This window comes from Diceros bicornis, chromosome 3 (assembly GCF_020826845.1).
Source record: "Diceros bicornis minor isolate mBicDic1 chromosome 3, mDicBic1.mat.cur, whole genome shotgun sequence".
In the NCBI taxonomy this organism is placed as follows: domain Eukaryota; kingdom Metazoa; phylum Chordata; class Mammalia; order Perissodactyla; family Rhinocerotidae; genus Diceros; species Diceros bicornis.
The window spans coordinates 91,418,466-91,440,981 of NC_080742.1; the positions used below are offsets into that span (position 1 = coordinate 91,418,466).

A 22,516-nucleotide genomic window follows, 5' to 3' on the forward strand; every position below is an offset into this window, starting at 1 on the left:
ACTCATATGTGGAATACAAACCAACACATGGACAGAGAAAACTGTATTGTGGTTACCAGGGGCAATGGGGGCAGGGAGTGGGAACAAAGGGTGAAGGGAGACATATATATGGTGATGGACAAACAAAAATGTACAACCCAAAATTTTATAATGTTATAAACTATTAAAACATCAATTAAAAAAATAAATTAAAAAATTATAATTTTAATACACCTGTCATCTCTAAATGAGCCCACTGTTAATGTAAATTCATTTTCCCCTTTTGAGTTTCACATTTGAGATGGCTGTGATACCAGCTGAAGACAAGGTTGACATGAGGGAAGCCATGTTGTAGAAAAGAAACCCTACTGTAACTTTGAATGACCTCTGACTAACCCAGCTGGATATGCACCCTCCAGGAGATCTAACTGCTCTGTAGATTTTACGACCCCTGCTTGTGCGTGTATCTCCCAGCTGCAATAAGATGATAACTCACAAAACTCCCTCCTATTGCATACGTTGTCTCAGGATCATCTCTCTACAACTCCATCAATAGTCAAGATTCCCACCCTCGAAGGGAAGCTAGAACACTTGAATTCTCTGAAACAACATATGGGCATGTGTGTGGATCCTATTCAGTAGAGTATATAATAATGGATCCTATTATTTTATCATATAATGTATTTCATCATCTATAGAAAATTTTATATATATGTATGTGTATATATATCCTATTATTCCATTGATAACGTGGGGAATTTCCATTTGATTTGTATGAGCTCACGGAGTTAGTTTTTAAAACATTTCTAAAAATAAATGATAGAAAATCGATCCACACTAATACATTTCAAAATGCTCACTCTGGAACATTCAGTAAATATTTTGTGTCTTGATTGCCCTGCAGCTCTATCTTCCTGTCGTGGATGTAGACTTGTCTGTCTCTGCAACAGGAGTGTGGCAGGCAACCACAAGTGGATCACAGAAGTCACCCTGCTGGGGTTCCAGTGGACCCAGCACTGGAGTTGGTCCTCTTTGGACTTTTCTCTCTCTTCTATAGCCTCACCCTTCTGGGGAATGCGGTCTTCCTGGGGCTTATCTGCTTAGACTCTAGGCTTCACACCACCATGTATTTCTTCCTCTCCCACTTGGCCATCATTGACATGTCCTATGCTTCCAACAATGTCCCCAAGATGCGGGCAAATCTTGTGAACCAGAAAAGAACCACTTCCTTTGTTCCTTGCATTATGCAGACTTTTTTGTATCTGGCTTTTGCTGCTACAGAGTACCTGATTTTGGTGGTGATGTCATATGATTGATTTGTGGCAATCTGCCACCCCCTACATTACACTGTCATCATGAGCTGGAAAGTGTGCTTGGTCCTGGTTGTCACTTCATGAGCATTTAGCTTCCTCCTGGCTCTGGCCCATTTCAAACCCTGACAAACTAGATAATATTGAAGGTGGAGGAAGAGTATCATCTATCCACTCTGGGTCCTTCCTGGCTGGGCTACAAATTAAATTGACATGAGACCGAATAGCAGGAGAAAATCAAAGTTTAATAACATGTATACATGGGAGAAACCAGGGAAATTGAGTTTCTCCACAAAAGGCAGAGGTTTTCACCTTAAATAGATTTAGATAAAGACAAAGGAGGATGTTGAGAGTGGGGGATGAGACAGCTTTGGGAGATTACCAGAAAGCACAGCAATCAACGGTATACAGATTTAAGTCCTCTCCTTCCGTACTGATAAAAGTTTCCAGAGATAAGGTCATCCCTCCACTCTTCCCAGTATGGAGAGGGAGATACCTTTACAAATGTAAATATGTGGTAAACAGAACTTTGATAAGAATGGGTTTAGCAAGGACCCTGCCAGTGTAGCCATACCTAGACTTAAATTCGTTTAGGCAGTTAGTGAGGGAGGTCAAATGTCCATCAGAGAAAATAATCAAGGTAAAGAGACATATTTTGACGTGGTCAATTTTGATCTCCCACAATATCGTTAAATCTCGTATCAAATCCTGAATATATACTGCTTCCAATTGTGATCATAAAGCAAAAAAAAAAACTTTTTTTGTCACCAAATTTTAATTGCTGAAGGTTAAAACTCTGCTGGGGCTTTTCAGTACAGCTGCTGAGAGGATAAGTTGCCTGAGGCAGCACCACCATGCAGGCAGGGAGGTGGTGGAAACTGCGGGGCGCTATTGACAGCCTCTTCAAGGTGCAACAAAGCACAATGAGTTTTGAAGATGCATGAAGGTCTTCAAGATAATGTTGCCCTAAACTTGTCATAGAGGAGGCTGTGAAATAACTACTAGGACCACCACTGCATGTACAAGAGGAACCAAAATTTACATCATATAGGTAGTTGCAGATGAATGTTCCAGTCCTTAGCCATGGTATTTAAAAATCATTCCCTACCTCAAATGTGGCATGTGACAGTTCGGGAAGGAAAAATGAAGAATTGGTCAAGAAGACAGATGAATAGAAGTAAATGATGAAAATTAATATTTTAATCGACATTGATAACCTTGTCTCGCAATAAATTATGTAGAAAAAATATATTAATGGGGAATTCTACTTCTAGTATGACAGTGTGACAAGCTCTTGTGGACATGCTCCCCAGTGAAACTGGTGAAAATATTTTTAAACAACCAGTTGAGGTCTCTGGAAATGGCCCTAGGGGGATACAGCAAATGAAGAAATATTTATTCAAGAAAATCTACTAAAATTCAGTAAGAAGAGCAAGAGTCTGTGATATCTGAAACAAGATCAGCTGCCTCTCTTCCCCTATTTAACTCATGAAGAAGGAAATTCCACTGCAGACACACGCAGCCAAGACGACAGGGTTCCCCTCTCCCCCTGACTCCCTGTCAGAGGGCTCTCCCAGGAGGGGCAGGACAGCAGCTTTTCTCATCCAGCCTGAAAAACCTCAGCATTTCTTCTCTGACCCCAGAGCTAACTGCTACTGAGGCTAAGTTCTGGGTGAGTGAGGCAGGAAGTGGGGGATCCCTTCTTCTGCCCAGCCCCCCCTCATGGGACAGCGATTCTTCCTTGGTCACAGCACTGCTGAAATATTGGGGCCTTGTTCCTGCTCTAACGTGGTGGTCCCACACCACAAGAGGCAAGTCAAGAAGACCCGCGGCTGCTACCTGCCTACCACCCCCTGCCCCATTCCTAAAATGGAGATTTCAAGGAGAATTATGCCATATAGTCACAAAATCATGACTCAGAGATTTTGCCTAGAGGTTAAAGCAGACCGACCATCAAATAGCTAGTAATCTCTCCCAAAGATGCTGACTTCATTGGCAAGAGTATGGAGAAATTCAATCCTAAGAGTGCTCTCAAAACAGTGGAAGTGGTGTTGAAAGGCAGGTGAGAAGAGATTGTTAGATTCATTGGAGACATAGACTAATCTGTAGGCTGGCTAGTTTTCAGGAGAGAACTGGAGGAAGAAATAGCTGAGAAGGGAGCTCCAGGAGTCAAAGAATCTGGAACACTGACCTCTAATGGATCCCTTCAATGGAGACCAAAATGGATTGGATTTTTGTCTGGAACAATTTATGCCCTAGAGCATTGTTGAAAACAAGAGCCCAATCAGCCCACAATTAGTGGAGTTTGACAGCTGAGTGTGGTCAGGGAAATAGACACAGAGATCCTTGTCATAACCACTCTCATCCTAGGATGACTGCAGGCAGACCCAAGGGTCACCCCTTGAGAAGCTACATCCTCTGATGTTAACACCTAACACTGAAGTGCTGGTGGATGGGAGAATAGACTTCATTAAAATAATTCAGCCAATCAATAAACAAATAAGTAACCAAGCAAATAACAATAAAAAGTCCCAGAGCAGGTGTCGGGGAGGTACCAATATGCAGGAGTTTTATCTAAAATGTCCAGATTACAACAAGAGAATTATGAGACATGTAAAGAAAGACGAAAACATGACACCAACTATAGCAAAAAGCAGGCAACAGAAACTGCCTGTGAGAGTAACCAGATGTTGGACTTAATAGACAAAGACCTCAAAGTAGCCACTATAAATCTGTTCAGTGAACAAAAGGAAACTATGCTTAATGGAGTGTTACTGAGCAAGGGCTCACCACCTGATGCGCCCAGATGTGCACCAGTGGTACACTAGTCTTAGAGAAGAGGCAGTTTATTGTGTAATCAATTGGCAAGGAGACAGAAGGACAGGCTCTCAAAAGATTTGGCTCACCTGTCCAAGGTATAGGGTAAGGTTGAAGGGATCAGGGAGGCTGACTGGTATGTGGAAGCACTAGCAGGATGAGTTTTGATTGGCAGATCAAAATTTTCTCTTCTGCACATGCTCCTGACTGACTCACTGCTCCTGAAAATAGCTGTAACATCCTGTTGCTAATATGACGTTAGTTATGGGAGGTTACTAGGAAAAGCACAGTAAACAAAGGTAATGTTGTTATGCAGATTTAAGTCATTGCTTTCTCTATTGATAAGAGTTTCTAGAGATTTAGAGTCATCCCCCCCTTCCTGGCACAGAGAGGGGGGCACCCTTACAAATGGAGATTCGTCTTATAAATATGTTTCCCTTACAATTGGGTAAATTTTACCAAGTTTTCAGAGCTTTTCCTAGGTCTGCTGTTTTTTTAATAATCATCAGCTCAAAATAGCCCTTATGCCAAAGAGGCATATTTTGAGGTGCCTGGTCCTGTGGTTACAGGAGTAAAGGGCTGTACCATTTGGATCACCACATTACATCTCTTTAAACAGTCCATATTGTCCAACAATGGGCAAAGACATATCACATCAAATTGACATGTTACATATCCTTCTCTGAGTAATGGTTTGATAGAGAATTGGAATGGGCAGTTGAAACATTTGTTATCTAAAATGGGAGGAGATAAATGTGTGGGGAACCAGAATTTGCCACCCCAAAATGTATCTCTTTGGCTTGATTATTTTTAAGAACTAAAGACTCTGAGAGAAATTTTGACCTTCTTTCTAACTGCCTTAAAGAATTTAAGATAGAAGACTTGTTCTATCTATGGAGCTAATACCATAAGATAACTGTAGGATAATATAAACTAGGTATGGTAGTCTGGAGGATCCTCACTAAGCCCGTTTTTATCAAAGTTCTTTCTCTTGGATCACATTGTCTCTAGATGGCCCAGCAAACTCTTGTTTGTCAAATGTTTGCTTTTCCCTCTCCATGTAAATTTCCTTCCTCCCCTTTGAAGTCTCAAACCACTACCCCCAACATCCTCCTTTGTCTTTAGCTGAAGATGATATTTAAGGTGGTGGCTTCAGTCATTTAGGCGAGTTACTCAGATTTCCTGGGTTTCTCCCCTATATACATGTTATTAAACGTTGTTTGATTTTCTCCTGTTATCCTGTCTCATGTCAGTTTAATTCTTAGATCAGCCAAAAGGACCTAGAGGGTAGAGGAATACTTCTTCCTCCCCTGCAGAGGCAGGAAGTTTTGGCTTACATGCCGTTGTGAGTGAGTGCTCACAGTCAATATGTAGAGGGCCAAAGGAGAGTCCCCACTCAAGAAATTCCTCCACTTTTCTTGGGGATTTGAGGATTCTGGTACCATATAGAATTCTACCTGCTGTGATCTCAAGTTCTATTTTCCTATTTTGTGCAATTACACCAGGACCAGGGCTACAATTATGGTTGCCAAAAATGGGGATGATCCCTAAGCAAGAAACTATAGCTATACTTTTAGACATTGATGCCAGAATTCCTAATGGCTGATGAGATCCGGGTGTTTTCACCCCATCTGTTGAAGCCGGGGTTGACAGTGAATGCAGCTGTATTGCTTAGTTGTTGAGGAAGTCATACAACTACTATACCTATGTAACCCTACTCTATATGAATGGGAATGGACTGAGAGACACTTGCTAAACTGGTATTGCTGTCAGCAATCTGTAACAGCAGAGTGGTTGAACATAATATCCCTTCCAAAGGTGGAAAATTGGGTTAAAATCAATGATAAGTGGAGAAAAGGAGAAATAGTAGTTGAGAGTTAAAAAAATGAATAAACAAATGGGTTACACAATAAGGGAAATCTAATATTACACTGATGCCTCAAAAGAGGCTCACAGCTAAGAGAATGATATTGTCTCTTAAGACAATTATGCCAGATGCACAAAATAGTGAAGTCATATGTTTGCCGAAAGCAACCCCACTTTTGGAATCTGACAAGGTCAAATGGAATCATGCAATCCTAAGTGGCATTGTTCTGGGAAACATTTTGGTCACATGATATGATGATGAACTAACCTATTGTAGCAGTCACATTTGATTCTTATTTTTCAGGTTGCTTATACTACAAAGGATCTCATTTGTCAAGAAATTCCCAGGAACCACTCCACGTGGCCACCAGACCATGTGTTGTACAATTCTCAGCTGACTCATCACTGTAAAACTATAAACCTTGATGATCAGATGCTTAGAAAGGTCTCTGGTTATAATGGACAAAATATATCAGCTACATTCCTGGCATGACATAGTGTGCTGTGCACAGGTACCTATCACCTTTTTTTGTGTGTGGGTGGAAAGATATTAAACAGAGGAGGAAAAGACAATGGCTTTCTGATGGGAATAAAGTCTAGACTTCCAATGGTGGGTATGAATTCCCTGGGAAATGGCCCCATCCCCACAGTAGGAAGATTCTAGGAGGCCTTATGGCATACTCAGACTAAATTACATACAGACGGGACTACCACTTATCTAAGCCTGGTATGGGGAACCCAATATTGTGAGTTAACAAAACATATATCAAACTGTACTTATGCCGTTAGTACACAGTGGCAACAAGAAGCATAAGGGATTGTCCCACAAAACAAAAAATGGCTCTAAGAGAGACTAACTGGACAGGCTGAATTCACTTTTAATAAAGAATGACAGTCAGTGGGAAAAGATTTGTTAACTAGAATGAGCGGATTAGAGGGAATTCTCTTCCAAGAGGAAGGCAAGGGATGAGAATCAGCCTGGAAATACGTTTAGATTTAAGGGTGAAAAAGGTCAGGCAGACTCAAAAAATAATTCTGCATAGTGCTGGGGCTCAGTCCTGACGCAACAGGACCCCTTGACTGTTTTGAGACAGATGGAGGCTAAAATAACCACGGGTCAATGGCCCTCCATTCTATATGCTTAGGCCCAAGGGGTGCACTTGTGGGGATCTTATAGACCTTCAAACTTATTCAAGTTTTCTGGGGGCACTTGTAATTTTCATTGATGCACTATGACTCTGCCCAAGAATAGATTAGAAGAAGACATAACCTGTAGTACAGTTAGAAGGAAAAGGAACTATACTGAATAACAACATGTCTTCACCATGGGTGGGCGGGAACAGAGGTGGGCCCCACTATATAATAACACACAATAGAAATCAGTTTCAGTACAAACCTTTAAACTGAGATAGGGTAACTGGCTTTGTCCCCAACTGACTTGGAACCCGGAAATAAGTGAATCATAGCTAATTGTAACAACACACAGTAATAATCTGGTATATGGGCAAGAGTCAAATCTGTTGGAAAGGCTTAGCAAATATCTCTGTAAGTCTTACTGATCTGTTATGTAATAAAACTGAATTGCACTATGACCCATACTGTGATATGGCGTTACATTGGAATTGTTGTTAAGATTCAACTATCTTATGTTAATAAGTCATACGATGATACTGATACTGATGATCAAATGTACTGGAAGATCGAGTTAAAGCCTCCTCAGAATGTAACACCAGTGGAAAATGGCTGACTTGAGAAGAACTTGATTTAGCTAACCATCAGCTCATCTGTATGCTAAATAGTTCTGCACAAGATTATTACAAGGTACAAGTAACATATCTCAAAGGAGAACCAGTAATCAAATTAGTACAAAAATATGAAAATGTATGTCATGGTTTTCTAGGATATAGCTGTTTCTTCGAATCTATCCCTACCCTACACTTGTTCCTCTAAACATCAGACATATTCATGCTATTGTTGTATCTATTACATTAAATAAACTACTACTGTCTGTTATATAAATGCTCTTCTAAATGTAGATGCTCAGAAAAATATGATCATTTTGCTGTATGAAATGGCAAAGGGCCAGGTGGGTGGACTGTGCAAGAAAGGGTTACTCAGTTAATTTCTTATAAATAGGAAATTAAAAGACACTTTAGAGTACTCTAAACCTATCACTTAGCGTAAGACACAGAAATGGAAATTATTCCCTTCTTGGTTAGGATTCAGAATTGTTTTGATTATTTTGGGTGGGAGTTCTGGAGGCATAAACAGCTGATAACAAAGATAGCCGCGACAGGATGGCATCTTTCTGAGGGAAAATATAGGATCTAAAAAAAGAAAACACTGCTCAGCAGTTAAGAAAACAGACCTAAGGGGTAGGCAGAATTCTAAAGTTGGCCTCCTAAGATACCTGTCCCCTCATTATTTAATAAAGTACTAGTCAGGGTACTGCTGTGAAGGGATTTTGCAAATCAACTGATCTTAAAATGTGGAGGTGATCTTGGCAGGCCTAACGCAATCAGGCAAGAATTCTAAAGGAGGGATTTTTCTCTATCTAGTCTCAGAGGAGGAAGTCAGGGAGCTTTAAAGTGTGTCGGACTCAACACACCTGCTGATTTGAAGATGGAGGGTGCCGCGAACAAGGACCTCAGACGAGGATGCAGAAAAGCCAAGACCTTGATTTCAGCCTGTGAGACCTGTGCAGAGAAGCCAGCTGGCCTGTACCAGGACTTCTGACACAATGGAAGCTGGGAGAAATAGATGTGTGCTGTTTTAAGCCAATAGGTTTGTGTTAATTTGCTGTAGCAGCAATAGAAAACCAAAACACTTTTGGTATCAGATAAAATTCATGTTTCCAGCTCTGGCTCTTGCTGCATTGGTAATCTACCATTTATGCAATGGTGCTCTAACTTTTTGGTTTCAAGACCCTTTTGAACTCTTAAGAATTACTAAGGACACAAAGACATTTTACTGATGTAGTTGTATTTGTGGTTCATTTCTAATATGTATCATATTAGAAATTAAATCTGAGAATTTATTAAATATTTACTTTTAGTTCATTTAGAAATATTTCTATTATATATTAATAAAATAATGTACTTTTATGAAAAATAACTATCTTTTATAAAACAAAAAATTAGTGAAAAGAGTAGTTATGTTTTGCATATTTGAAAAATTTTTAAATGTTTGGCTTAATCAAGCACAGCTGGATCTTACACCTTCTGCATTCTATGTGTTGCAACGTGTCATGTTGCCTCTGGAAAACTCCACTATGCACTCATGAAAGAGTGAGGATGAAGAGGCAAAAAGTGTTTAAATATTATTGTGAAAATAGCTTTGATCCCATGGACCCTTTGAAAGGTTCTCAGAGATTCCCAGTGGTCCCTGGACCACACTTGAAGAATGGATAACATAGTGTATTTAAACTTCAGTCTCCACATCTGTAATATGGAGATAATGACCAGATTAAACTATGTAGTCAATAGAAAGCATTTGGCACATTTTCTGAAACATAAGAAAGACTTGGTAATTGTTACTTATGGATGTTATCATCCTTCCTCATTTGTATCTCTCAACCCTACTGCAGATGGAGATACATCTTGGCTGGGGGATCTATTTCCTCTTAGTGTTGCCATAACAGGCTCCATGGGAACCCACCTCTCAACCATCCAAAAGTCCTAGCCTCTCATATACGTTCATGTGGACTGTAGAGATGCATGAATTCATAAAACTCTAATAATTAACAGGTGGGTACTATAATTTATAATATCTGTCTCAGGTTTATAGTATTGAAAGATTTGATAGTTTGTGTAGAAACAGTGTGATGCCAATATCTGCATGCCCATTCCCTAGAATTTTTCCTCCAAGGACAAGCAGACACAATCTTATCTCTCCTCCAGAGAGAAAATTCAGGGATTTTTTTTTTCCTCCCTAAGGAGAAAATAATAGGTATGATATCTTATTATCCTTCTGGGAATTTGAATTCTCAATAGAAACTCAAGTATGTTTTTAATTCATCTGATTCTAAAATAAAACCTCTGCTCCTGGGGTTCTTTGAAGAACCTTCAGCAAGTCCTCCTCCTGTATCTGGGATTTAATCCTCTGAAAGCTGCTAAGGGAGCAGACTACTACACTTATTTTAGAGGTACATTTCTCACCTCTGTGGGGTTTATTCTAGGTTGAAGCAGATTCTTCTGAGAAAATCCAGTGCTCACATGTCCTTATGCAAAAGAGATTAATTTATTCTGGAGGTGGTTTTCAGTACGGGTAGGTGACATAGGAAGGGACAGCAGTGGTAACTACCATGGCTATGTGAACAAGAATAACATTCCTGGATGATCTTCTCTCCTGACTCATATTGTGCATTGAAGGTAGATATAATAGGCACCTAGATGTCTCCCTCCCACACCTTAGGGACCTCTGCCTACTGTGTTGTGGGCAGAAGGTCCTTGAACTGCCTCAGCATCTCTCACCATCACCTCCCAATATAACTGGGTGTGGTGGTGAGAGCTAGCACAACTGTCTCAATGAGAAGAGGCTCAGAGAGGCTGTATATCCAGGCATCGTCTCTGAATAAGGCTCTGAAATAGCCAAATTAATGAAAGGACTTTATATATCTCCTCGCCTAATTGAAGATATTCATGTCTAGGGAAAACTCTATCAATGGAAAAGAAAATTCTAGCAACAGTTACAGTAAATCTTTCCTCACTGAAACAGTGTAAGATGCAAGTTTGCCATGTAGTTGTTCCTTTTTGGAACCATCCCAAGTTATCACCCTATTGTGTTGATTATCTCACTTGAAATCACAGTATTTTATATAAATATCTTTCCTATCACAAAACAGGATAGAATGAGTGCTTGCACTCCTGACAAGAGCTGGAAAAAGAGAATAAATCACAACAGATTAAGAAACATTCTGGGTTACAGGGCTGCCCAGGAAGAGAATTGCTCATACTGACCATGCAAACCTCTCGTTATCTGAGCTGCTATCGTTTCATTTACTCTGTTGGGATGTGAAGTTTTAGGTGTCACCACTGTGATATATTCTTCTCTGTTCCAGTACTGTGTCTGCTTAAGAGATTTAATCTATCTTCAATTTTATTTTTTATGTTATTTTTTAACAAGAAAATGGTAATAATGGCAATGAAGATGAAAATAAAAAGATTTGTTAATTCAGATACAAAAATAACTGGACTAAAAAGTTAATAAACAAATGATCCTACTGGGTAGTAATAGATTGTCTTCAATAATATTATTATCCTCTATGTTCAGAGATTAAATGTGGTTCAGGCAATGCTTACTGTGTCCAACTGCATCTCAGTAGAATTTTGCAATATTGATGTTACTGTCTCCCACCTTACATAATATAGGACTATTCTTTAATGTAGCAAAAATCAACGTCTCAAACTTAATATCATTTACACAGAATCCTCCCAAATGCAATCATGTTTATAGAAATGAAAGAATCTATGCTTTTATCTCTGTTTCATTTTCCAGTGATCGAATTCTAACTGTGAACTTTTCTAATAAAGTAGAAACCATGTCTTGGTCAATAGAAACTGGCAAATAGAAGATGCATAGTATATATGTTTTTTGCAGTAAAAAATGACAATCATCCATTTAACGGACGTTTCCTGAGTGCCTGTTTCATCTAGAAGTATACTAGTTAATATGAGATATAAAGGTGTACAGAACGTATTAACCACCCATAAGGCTTATTATTTGGTGAAAGGGAATCTGTTTAAGTAAATGACATTCAGTGTAAACCCCTTTTTATCTTCAATTTTATCTTGAGGATTATTCTGATAGTCATAGTGAAGATATAACTCTTTTCATTGTTATTATTGACCAAGCCTATACATTTACTAGCTGTCTGAAGAGCCTCCTCATATGAATCTACTCTGATTCCCACGAGTAGAAAGGACCCTCTTTATAGGCTGTCTGACAACGAGCCTTTTAATGGGGCTAGAGAAGGTCAAGCAGGCTGCCACCTTTCTCTTTATAGGAACTGGTTGGAAACTACAATAAAATAGTTCAAATGAGGAGGGCTGTGACTGCACTCCAACACCCCGTCGGGATTATACAATGAGGGCAGTGATGAGCACAGTCTGTAACCACACTAGTATTTGAATGACCCATGTGCATTTTCCAACTCAATATATACCAGCCTGAGAGTTTACATTTACCTAAGCCTGATATCCTCTAGAGGGATACGCAATAATTCTCACCTTTTTGAAAATTACTGAATTCATCCTATATTCATTAGCAATAAAAAATGTGTGAACTAAAATTATATCCATCATCTTAAGAGATTTAACTCATAACTATCTGGGAATGCATTGCCTACTCCATTTAAACCTTACTGTAAGACATGTGTGACAAAATGGCATTATATATGGCAAAAATGGCATTATATCTATGCATCATTTCAATTAGTATGGTATTGATTATATTAAAATATTATTTAATTTGTAATTCGTGTATAGGTAAGAACCTTCCCCTTTTGAATAGTGAAGAGTCAAGTAATTACAGATGTCATTCACCCGGGAAACAGGAGTTCCTCTCAACCCTGAAACTGAAATTGAGAAGAAAACACTAGGTTAGATACTACATGAGGAATTTTTATCTCTTGTTCTTAATAACATAGGTATGAAGATGTCTAGAAAGGAAACCTAAATAATGGTGTTAGGATGGCTTCTCTCACATGGAAACATATGGAACCTGGGGAGTAAGAAACACAAACAAATGTCATAGTAAATTGTGTCAACTCCTTGAATTAGAGGGTAGATCGCTCAGGTAGCAGGTGGAGTAAGAGAATAAGAATAAGAGAATTTCAGCCATTAACCCAGTAGCTACACACATTGTAAGTCAAGTTGTACCTAAGCTTTGTGGGATATCAATTTCCATTTAATATTTTTCTTCTTCCTCACTATCTAATATCAAGCTGAGATAAGAATGAACCAAAGGAAGTTGATGGTAAGCAGGCTTTCACCAAAGCTTTAAGAGAGGCTCAATGCCCCTTTCAGAGCCACATGAGAGGAGCAGCCATAAAAGTGGGACAACCACACGGGAAAGGTGAACTTGGGATTATAGAGTTGTGTCTGTTAAGTTAGACTCCCCTTCCCACTGGGTGGTCTCTTCAAGACATAAGTCTTCATACATCTGGGTTTTTTGCTTGTTTGATTTTTAGATAACTAGAGATACATACATATATACACATAGAGACATAAGTTGTGAGATTGAGTTGACCGAGCACTTTCCAGTCTCAGAACTTATTATAAGGATTCATAAAAAAATACATATATATGTGAAATTTAATCACTGAAGCATTATATTGTACAAACCTAATGAGGAGATAATATATTAAATAAATTAAAATATTTATATGCAAGGAAACAGTATGCAGCTGTTCAAAGTATGGTGCAGAGAAATAATTTGATACGGAAAATCGTTCTTGATATGTTTCTAAATGAAAGAAATAAATAAACTAGCAGCACTGATTTTTTTTTAATTCATGACACATATGAAAATAGATGTACAGTAAAAAGGTATAACTGAATATACAAATCATTAACAATGATCATCTCTGATTGTATGTTTGAGGGTATTACTTCTTTAGTATTTTAAATAGAGTTGCATAATGTTTTTCTAAGAAGATTTTGAAACTTGATGTCAAAAGTTCATGCAAGGTAGATACCACCTTATTCACACAATGAACCACACTCTTAAAACTTTAATCTCTAAATTTCAAATTCAAGAGTCTGTAATTTTCTAAATATCAATAAGAGCAAGAAAATCTTATAAACTTGATAATAAGATGCTAGTTACAAACATATATTTTGCCTAAAAATAAACTACTGAATAAGATCAAGACCATTTTCTTCAATGCTAATGTTAATTTAGTGAAATAGATTTGACTCCATGAGGGAAGTCAGTTAAGAATATTAGATTTTCAGAAGTAATTACAAGACTCTGCTATCCCCTAAAACAATTTGTATACCTTCCCAAAGTATGTGCTTGTTCTTTTAGATGAGGACATTAGAAATTTGGCAAAAATCATGATAAAAATATAAACTATTAAAATTCAGATATTAGTTTATATGATTCTTCACTATGATTCTTCATTAAAAGGAATAAGACCTTTTTGGAGAAATGGCTGTGTCCATGGCTGAAGTGGGGAATGTACAAGAAGAGCTTGAAACATCTTATTGTATCGGAAGTAAGGAAGAGCTCAAAAATTATGAGACAATGTTAATAGAACAAAGGAGCAAGCTTGGAGGGTTCATGTATAGGACGATTAAGCATGTAATGATAATGAATAATTTTAATACTTTGATAAAATAATTTATGGGTCCATATGATAGACAGATGGGAGAGAGAGAAAGATAATAGATACAGATGCATACAGATAGATGATAGATAGATAGATAGATAGATAGATAGATAGATAGATAGATAGATAGATAAAGTCTTTCCGGATACTGAAATTGACAACCAATAAAAGCAAGGAAGGAGGTAGAGCACCACATTTTGCAATAATCATTACCAATAATGGAGTAAGACCGTGTAACTGATGGATGCTGAAATAGTGGCCAAAAGCTTTATGAGGAACAGAATCTTTGTATATTAATTTTAATGGATGCTCCAGAAATTACATTAGGGAAAAATATAATGATTTTATAAGGGAGATGCTTGGGAGGCACCATCTTTACCAAGTGATCCAAGTTAGCATCACCAGTAATGGGAAAATTAACATCATGCACCTACTCATGGAATACACTGAGGAGGATACTTGTTTTTCCTGCAGAAAGTGAAGAATCTGAATCAAAAATGAGGAACTTTGTACAATCTCAATCTGAGGAACATTCCACTAAAGAATTACTCTATACTCTTCAAAAATATCAGTGTCACAAGCGGCAAAGAAAGGCTGGGTAACTATTCCAGATGAAAGGAGACTACAGATAGACGACATTAAATATAATATGTAATCTTGGATTGGGTCCTGGGTGGAGGTGGGATTAGAGAGAGAATAATATAGATTAAAGAATCATGTCAGTATTAAGTGCTTGATTTTGATAATTATATTGTGGTTATGTCAGTGGATGTCTTTGTTCTTGGTGAAAAAATGAGAAATTTAGGGGTAAATGGGCATGATTATCTACATTTCAATCTCAAATGGTACCAAAAAAAAATAATACTATATACAGAGAAAAAGAGAATGATAAGGTAAATATGAAAGATATATTAAAATTTGCTGAATCTGGGTGAATGCGTATGGGAGTCCTTTGCACAATTCTTGACACTTTTCTGTAAGTTTAAATTTCTTTCATATTTAAACTAAAAACAGGAAGGTAACCAATTTGGGGGAATAGAGGGAGCTGTAAAGTAGGGACAAGGGTACAACTTTCTCTGAGCTCATTTTGAGATACACAGCTCCAGGTTCTCTTGATTCTCCACCTCTAATCTTTTATCACATTTCAGTCCTTGACAAACTTCATTAAAGAATGGGAAGCAACCGGTCACAGGTCACAGAATTCATCCTGGTGGGATTCCAGCTCAGTGCGGAGATGGAAGTGTTGCTCTTCTGGATCTTCTCCCTGCTCTACATCTTCAGTCTGTTGGCAAATGGCATGATCTTGGGACTCATCTGGACCCGAGTCTACACACCCCCATGTACTCCTTCCTTTCACACCTGTCTGTCATTGACATGTCCTATGCTTCCAATAATGTGCCCAAAATGTTGGCAAACTTAGTGAAACAGAATAGAACCATATCTTTTGTTCCATGCATTATGCAGACTTTTTTGTATTTGGGTTTTGCTCACACAGAGTGTCTGATTTTGATGGTGATGTCCTATGACAGGTTTGTGGCGATCTGCCACCCCCTCCACTACACTGTCATCATGAACTGGAGAGTGTGCACAGTCCTGGCTGTCACTTCCTGGTCATGTGGATTTATTCTGGCTCTGGTACATGCAATTCTCCTTCTCAGATTGCCCTTCTGTGGGCCCCGGGAAGTGAACCACCACTTCTGTGAAATTCTGTCTGTCCTCAAGCTGGCCTGTGGTGACACTTGGATCAACCAAGTGGTTATCCTTGCTGCCTCTGTGTTTGTCTTGGTTGGACCCCTCTGCTTAATGCTCGTCTCCCACATGCGCATCCTCTGGGCCATCCTAAAGATCCAGTCAAAGGAGGGCCGCAGAAAGGCCTTCTCCACCTGCTCCTCCCACCTCTGTGTGGTTGGGCTCTTCTTTGGCATTGCCGTGGTGGTTTAGATGGTCCCAGAGTCCAATCAACAAGAAGAGCAGGAGAAAATACTGTCCCTGTTTTACAGCTTCTTTAACCCAATGCTGAACCCTCTCATCTACAGCCTGAGGAATGCTCAGGTGAAGGGCGCCTTGTATAGAGCACTGCAGAAGAAGAGGTCCGTGTGAAGAGTAGATAGAATCTTGTTTGATGGGGGATTTTCTTTTGAAATATGTGATTTGCTGAAGCAAAAACTCGGAAAAATTTCCCAATTAGAAGTTTGATATAAAAATGGTAATTGCCAAAACTCTAGCTCTGAAAACAGGGCTAAGTTCTATGGAAAAGCATATGTTCTAAACTTTAGAGACCATGTTAGGAGTGGAACAGCTAAATTATCAGAATATTTAGTCTCTCTTTTAAGAAATATTGGATTCCATTTATTTTTTAAACCCATGAATATTAATGTATGAAGAAAAAATTAAATGTAAGAAAATTACGTCAATACATTTCTCTGGCTTCTGTATTTAGACTCTGTGAGTTCTTACCACCTTGTGGTAGCTGGAAACAGTACAGTAAAAGTAATACCATAAGAGAGAACTTCCAAAGTAGACCTGAAATTTTCATACAGAAAATATTGCAGAATTATATGACTCTACCTCACCAATTGCAAGGCCAATGATATAAGAGTTTAGAGAAATTCTAAATTCCTTGATGGAATAGTATAGGAGTAAATGGAAAAAGTTAGGGAAAGCTTTAATCTAAAAATAAACTATATTAAAAATCTTAAAACATATCAAAGTTTTAGGATTGGGTCAAAAGGCAATTCGTTAGTAAATGTTTAAATAGTTCTAGAGGTAGGGTTTAGAGCATTGCTCAAACATTACATTTATTTTTGGGTTGTAAAAATTTCAAATAAAGCAAGATTTAATCCTGTTGAAATTCTTAAAAAATTTCCCACCAATATTTTTGTAGTGTTTGAACCAACTTATCTGAAATGATTTAGGGTAGAAGCCGCATGAGACAACTAGGATATAACCAAAATGATTTCTCTTTCATGGTGGCAAAACTTCCTCTGGATTTATGAAACCAGACTGAACAACTGTCTTCATGATGCTAATGAGGATAAAATAAGTAAGGGCTACTCTTTTTCTTTAATGATTCAATATTTGTATATATTGCAAAATGTTCATCACAATAAGTCTAGGTAACATCCGCCACCATGCGTAGTACGAAAAATTTTTCTTGTGATGACAACTTTAAAGATCTAATCTTAGCAATTTCAAATCTACAGTAGAGTATTAACTATAGTCACCATGCTGTGCATACATGATTTATTTATTTTATAACTCTCAGTTTATACTTTTTGACTGCCTTCACCCATTTTGCTCACCCCCACACCCACCTCTGGCAATCATCAATTTTTTCTCTGTATATGAGCATTTTTTTTTTAGATTCCACATATAAATGAGATAATATGATATTTGACTTATTTCATTTCACCTAATGCCCTCAAGGTCCATCAATGTTGTCACAAATGGCAAGATTTCCTTCTGTTTTATGGCTGAATAATATTCCATTATGTGGTGTGTGTGTGTGTGTGTGTGTGTGTGTGTGTGTACCACATTTTCTTTATCCATTCATCCTTCAATGGACACTTAGGTTGTTTCCATGTCTTGATTATTGTAAATAATGCTGCAATGAACAGGCAGATGCAGATATCTTTTTGACTTAGCATTTTTGTTTCTGTCAGATAAACACCCAGAAGTGGAATTGCTGGATCATATGGTAGTTCTATATTAAATTTTTTGAGGAATCTCCATACTGTTCTCCCAAGAGGCTGCACCAATTTACATTCCTACTAACAGTGCACAAGGGTTTCCTTTTCTCCACATTGTTTCCAACAGTTACTATTTCTTGTCATTTTTATAATAGCCATCCTAACAGGGTGAGGTGATATCTCATTGTCGTTCTGATTTGCATTTCCCTGAGGATTAGTGATTTTGAGCACCTTTTCATGTACCTGTTGGTCATCTGTATATCTTCCTTTGAAAAGTGTCCATTCAGATCCTCTGCCCATTTTTTAATCAGATTGTTTGTTTGTTTGTTTTGCTATTGAGTTGTATGAGTTCTATATATATTTTAGATATGAACCCCTTATAAGATATATGATTTGCAGATATCTTCTCCCATTTGGTAGTTTGCCATTTCATTTTGTTGATGGTTTCCTTTGCTGTGAAGAACCTTTTTAGTTTTATATAAAAATGCATCATGATATTAATTATTCTCTATTTTTTGACAAGTCATAAAAACTTTACCTCGAGTTATAAAATTCTAGAATAAGTACAAAATTAAACATAATTAACTTTCATTTTAGTGATATATAGTGCCCAAAGCATAAAATATACAGTATTTAACACTGTAAGCAAATATAGGTGTCGACAAAGACAAGCAACTAAAAAGGTGAAGCTATCTACCAGATCTTCTACCTGGATCACTCTAGTGGTTATCCTTACTGACAGTGTGTTTGTCTCAGTTGGGCCCCTTTCCCTGGTGCTGGTTTCCTACGTGCACATCCTCTGGGACATCCTGAAGATCCAGTCAAAGGACGACCACAGAAAAGCCTTTTCCACTTGCTCATCCCACCTCTGTGTGGTTGAGTCCTACTTTGGCATTGCCATGGTGGTTTACTTGGTCCCAGACAATAGTGAACAAGAGGAGCAGCGAAATATCCTTTCCCTGTTTTACACCCTCTTCAACCCACTGCAGAACACCCCCATCTACAGTCTAAGGAACGTTCAAGTGAAGGCTGCCTTCAACAGGGCATTGCAGAAAAAGAGGATGGGGTGGAGGGTAGAATATTGGTTCAGTGGATTTTTCCCCTTAAGAAATGTGATTTCTGATGAAATAAAACTCAAGGAAATTCCCCAAGAAGAGGCGTGATTTAAGGATGACAATGGTCCAAGAGTAATATCAGTCAGTCAGCAGAATAGGAATCCCCAGGCCCTTGTTCCTCTGTGAAGACAACAATATACAGACCAAATTGCCTTTGTGAGAACACCAGGAACCAGTTAAGAGGTTGAAGCACTGCAGACAAGCACAAACCCAAGGATAGACCCAGTAAAACGAAGAAGCAAACATATGACATGTTACCTGCCCTAGCTACCTCCCCTCCCTGGCCCAGTGTGGCAGGATCAGGAGAAAATTCCCAACTCCTGGCTCTCCCCCAAGAGGGAAAGAGAAGAATGGACTATATGTACTATATTCCGACTTTCAGGAGATAGTCTGAGGGATTGTTTTCTGTCTTGTATGATTGAGAGTACATGGCAGTTTGGACGGCATGTTGGGACTGCGGAGAAACAAGGCAAGCACTCCAGCTTTTTACAGCCCTAGAGAGAGTTCAGCATTTCAGACAGACAAACACTAGGGGGCGCAAGTGTTTACAGGCTCCAGAGACGAAGCAGACAAACGTCGTTCGCTGGGAAAACACAGGAACCAGCTCAGAGAAGCTGCCTCCCCAGAAAAGGTTGGAGAGGTCGTCGGCATCTCTAGCAGGGCTAATTGCTGAGGACCTTGCCCTTCATGAACTCAGTCAGTCACGACTGGGAGAGGTAGCTGTTTTTTCAAATACCCAAATCTCAACTAAAGTTCACAAAGCGACGAAGAAACAGGGAAAACATGAACCACTCAAAGGAACAAAATAAATCTCCAGAAACCACCCCTAAAGAAATGCAGATTTATGAATTCTTGACAAAGAATTCAATATAATCAACTTAAAAGATGTTCATTGATCTAAAAGAGAGTGCAGACAACTAAAGAAATGAGGAAAACGATGCATGAACAAAAAGAAAACATCACAAAGAGACAAAAAGTTATAAAAAAAGAAGCAAACAGAAATTCTGGAACTGAGGAATACAATAACTGAATGGAAAATATTCACTAGAGGGGCTCAAGAGCAGAAATTAGAAACTAGCTGGAGACAGATGAAAATAAAACACAAAATACCATAAATGAGATGCTGCCAAAGCAGTAAGAGGGCAGTTTACAACAGCAAACTCTTACATTAAAAAGAAGAGAGATCACAGATCAATAACCTCACTTTATACCTCAAAGGACTAGAAAAAGAAAAAAACCAAGCCCAAAGTTAGCAGAAGGAAAGAAATAATAAAGATTAGAGCATAGATAAGTGAAATAAAGAATAGAAAAACAACCAATCAATAGAAAAATATCAATGAAACTAAGATTGGTTTTCTGAAAAATTCAGCAATATTGCAAACCTTTAGACCAACAGAAAAAAGGGATACCTAGAAAAGTCAAATTCATAGAAACATAAAATTGCATAGTAATTACAAGGAACTGTAACTTCCTCCCTCCCCCAGGAAGAAGGAAGGGGGAGTTATTTATTGAGTACAGAGTTTCAGTTTCGGATGAAAATGTACTGGAGATGGATCCTGGTAATGGATGTATACAATGTGAATGACTTAATGCCACTGAACTGTACATTTAAAAATTGTTAAAATTTTATGTATATTTTTCCACAATAAACTATTAATGAAATGCTTTAGCTGATGACCATACAAAATGTAGTCTTTACTGATTATACCATCATAATGAGAGTTGCTCTATCTGGTTTCACAAGACCAGAACAGTTTAATAGAGAGAATACTGCAGAACAATATGCTTCTACCTCACCAATTGTCAGGACAGTGAAATAAATGATTAAGAAACTGTAAGTCCTGTTTGAAATAATTTCAGAGTAAACCATGAAAAGCTGTGCAACACTGTAATCCAATCAGAATAATACAAACAATTCTAAGACATATTTTAAATTATGATACAATAAAGTGAATGAACTCCATTTGAAAATGTTTAAATGACCCTGGAAGCTAGGGTCTTGAGAATTGATCCAAGTTTACATTTATTCCTAGATTATGATAATCGCCAATATGGTAAGTTTGGTTCACCTGTAGAGACTCTTGCATAAATTTTCCTACCAGTATTTTTAATGTTTGAACCAATTTATCTTAAAATGGTTTGGGGTGACACCAAAAGATGTGAAATAGCTTTGAAATAACCAACATCATTTATCTTTCATGGTGGCAAAAAGACTTCTGGATTTGTGAAACAAAAATGAGCAATACTCATTATGCTAATGTTAGTAAAATTAGTAAAGTCTGCTTTTCTGTAGTTGTCAGCTCAAGCATTTCCTCTGGTTTTGAAAGTATTCTCATAATTATGGACTTTCGTCTGAGTAACATTTAACTTGATGTTCAATTGCATCAGATAAGTCATTAATGTCCTTTCTTTAAATTAATGGTCTTTATTTTTAGTACAGTTTTAGGTTTACAGAAAAAATGAGCGCTAAATTCAGAGTTCCATATACTCCCTCATCCCTCCCCACATAGTTTCTCCTATTATTAATGTCTTGCATTATGTGCAGTGCATTTGTTACAGTTGAGCCAATATCGATACATTTTTATTAACTACAGTACATAGTTTATAGTAGAGTTCACTCTTTGTACATGCCATGAGTTTTAACAAATAGATAATGACATGTATCTACCATTATAGGATCATACAGAATAGTTTCCTTGCCCTGCAGATCTGCTGTGTTCCGTCTATTCATCCCTCCCTCTATCCCCCCAAACCCCTGGCAACCACTGATCATTTTAATATCTCGATAGTTTTGCCTTTCACAGAATTTCGTATAGTTGAAATCATACAGTATGTAGTGATTTCAGATTTGCTTCTTTCACATAGCAATATGCATTTGAGCTTTCTCCATTTTTTTTCTTATGGCTTAATAGGTCATTTGTTTTTATTGCTGAATAATATTTCGTTGTATAGATGTACCACAATTTGTTTATCCATTCATCTATTGAAGGACATCTTTGTTACTTTCAAGTTTTGATAATTATGAGTAAAGCTGCTATAAATATTTGTGTGCAGATTTTTGTGTGGACATAAGTTTTCAGCTCCTTTGTATGAATACTAAGGAGCATGATTTGCTGGATCATACGGTAAGAGTATGTTTTGTAAGAAATCTCCCAAATTTTCCCAAAAATCTCCATTATTTTCCAAAGTGGCTGTACCATTTTGCATTCCCACCAGCAATTAATGAGGTCCTGTTGCTCCACATTCTTGCTAGTATTTGATATTTTCAATGTTTTGGATTTTCACCATTCTATCAGATGTGCAGTGGTATCTCATTCTTGTTTTAATATGAAATTCCCTGACAGCTGATGTTGAGCATCTTTGCAGGTTCTTCCTTGCCATTTGTATATCTTCTTTGGTGAGGTATCT

General features: G+C 37.9%; 2 pseudogenes; both read left to right on the plus strand.

Moving 5' to 3' along the window:
• Positions 1–831: 831 nt before the first annotated feature.
• On the plus strand, positions 832–1,418 carry LOC131400471 (olfactory receptor 2A2-like; annotated as a pseudogene).
• Positions 1,419–15,475: 14,057 nt separating this feature from the next.
• Positions 15,476–16,404, plus strand: LOC131422586 (olfactory receptor 2A2-like; annotated as a pseudogene).
• Positions 16,405–22,516: the final 6,112 nt, after the last annotated feature.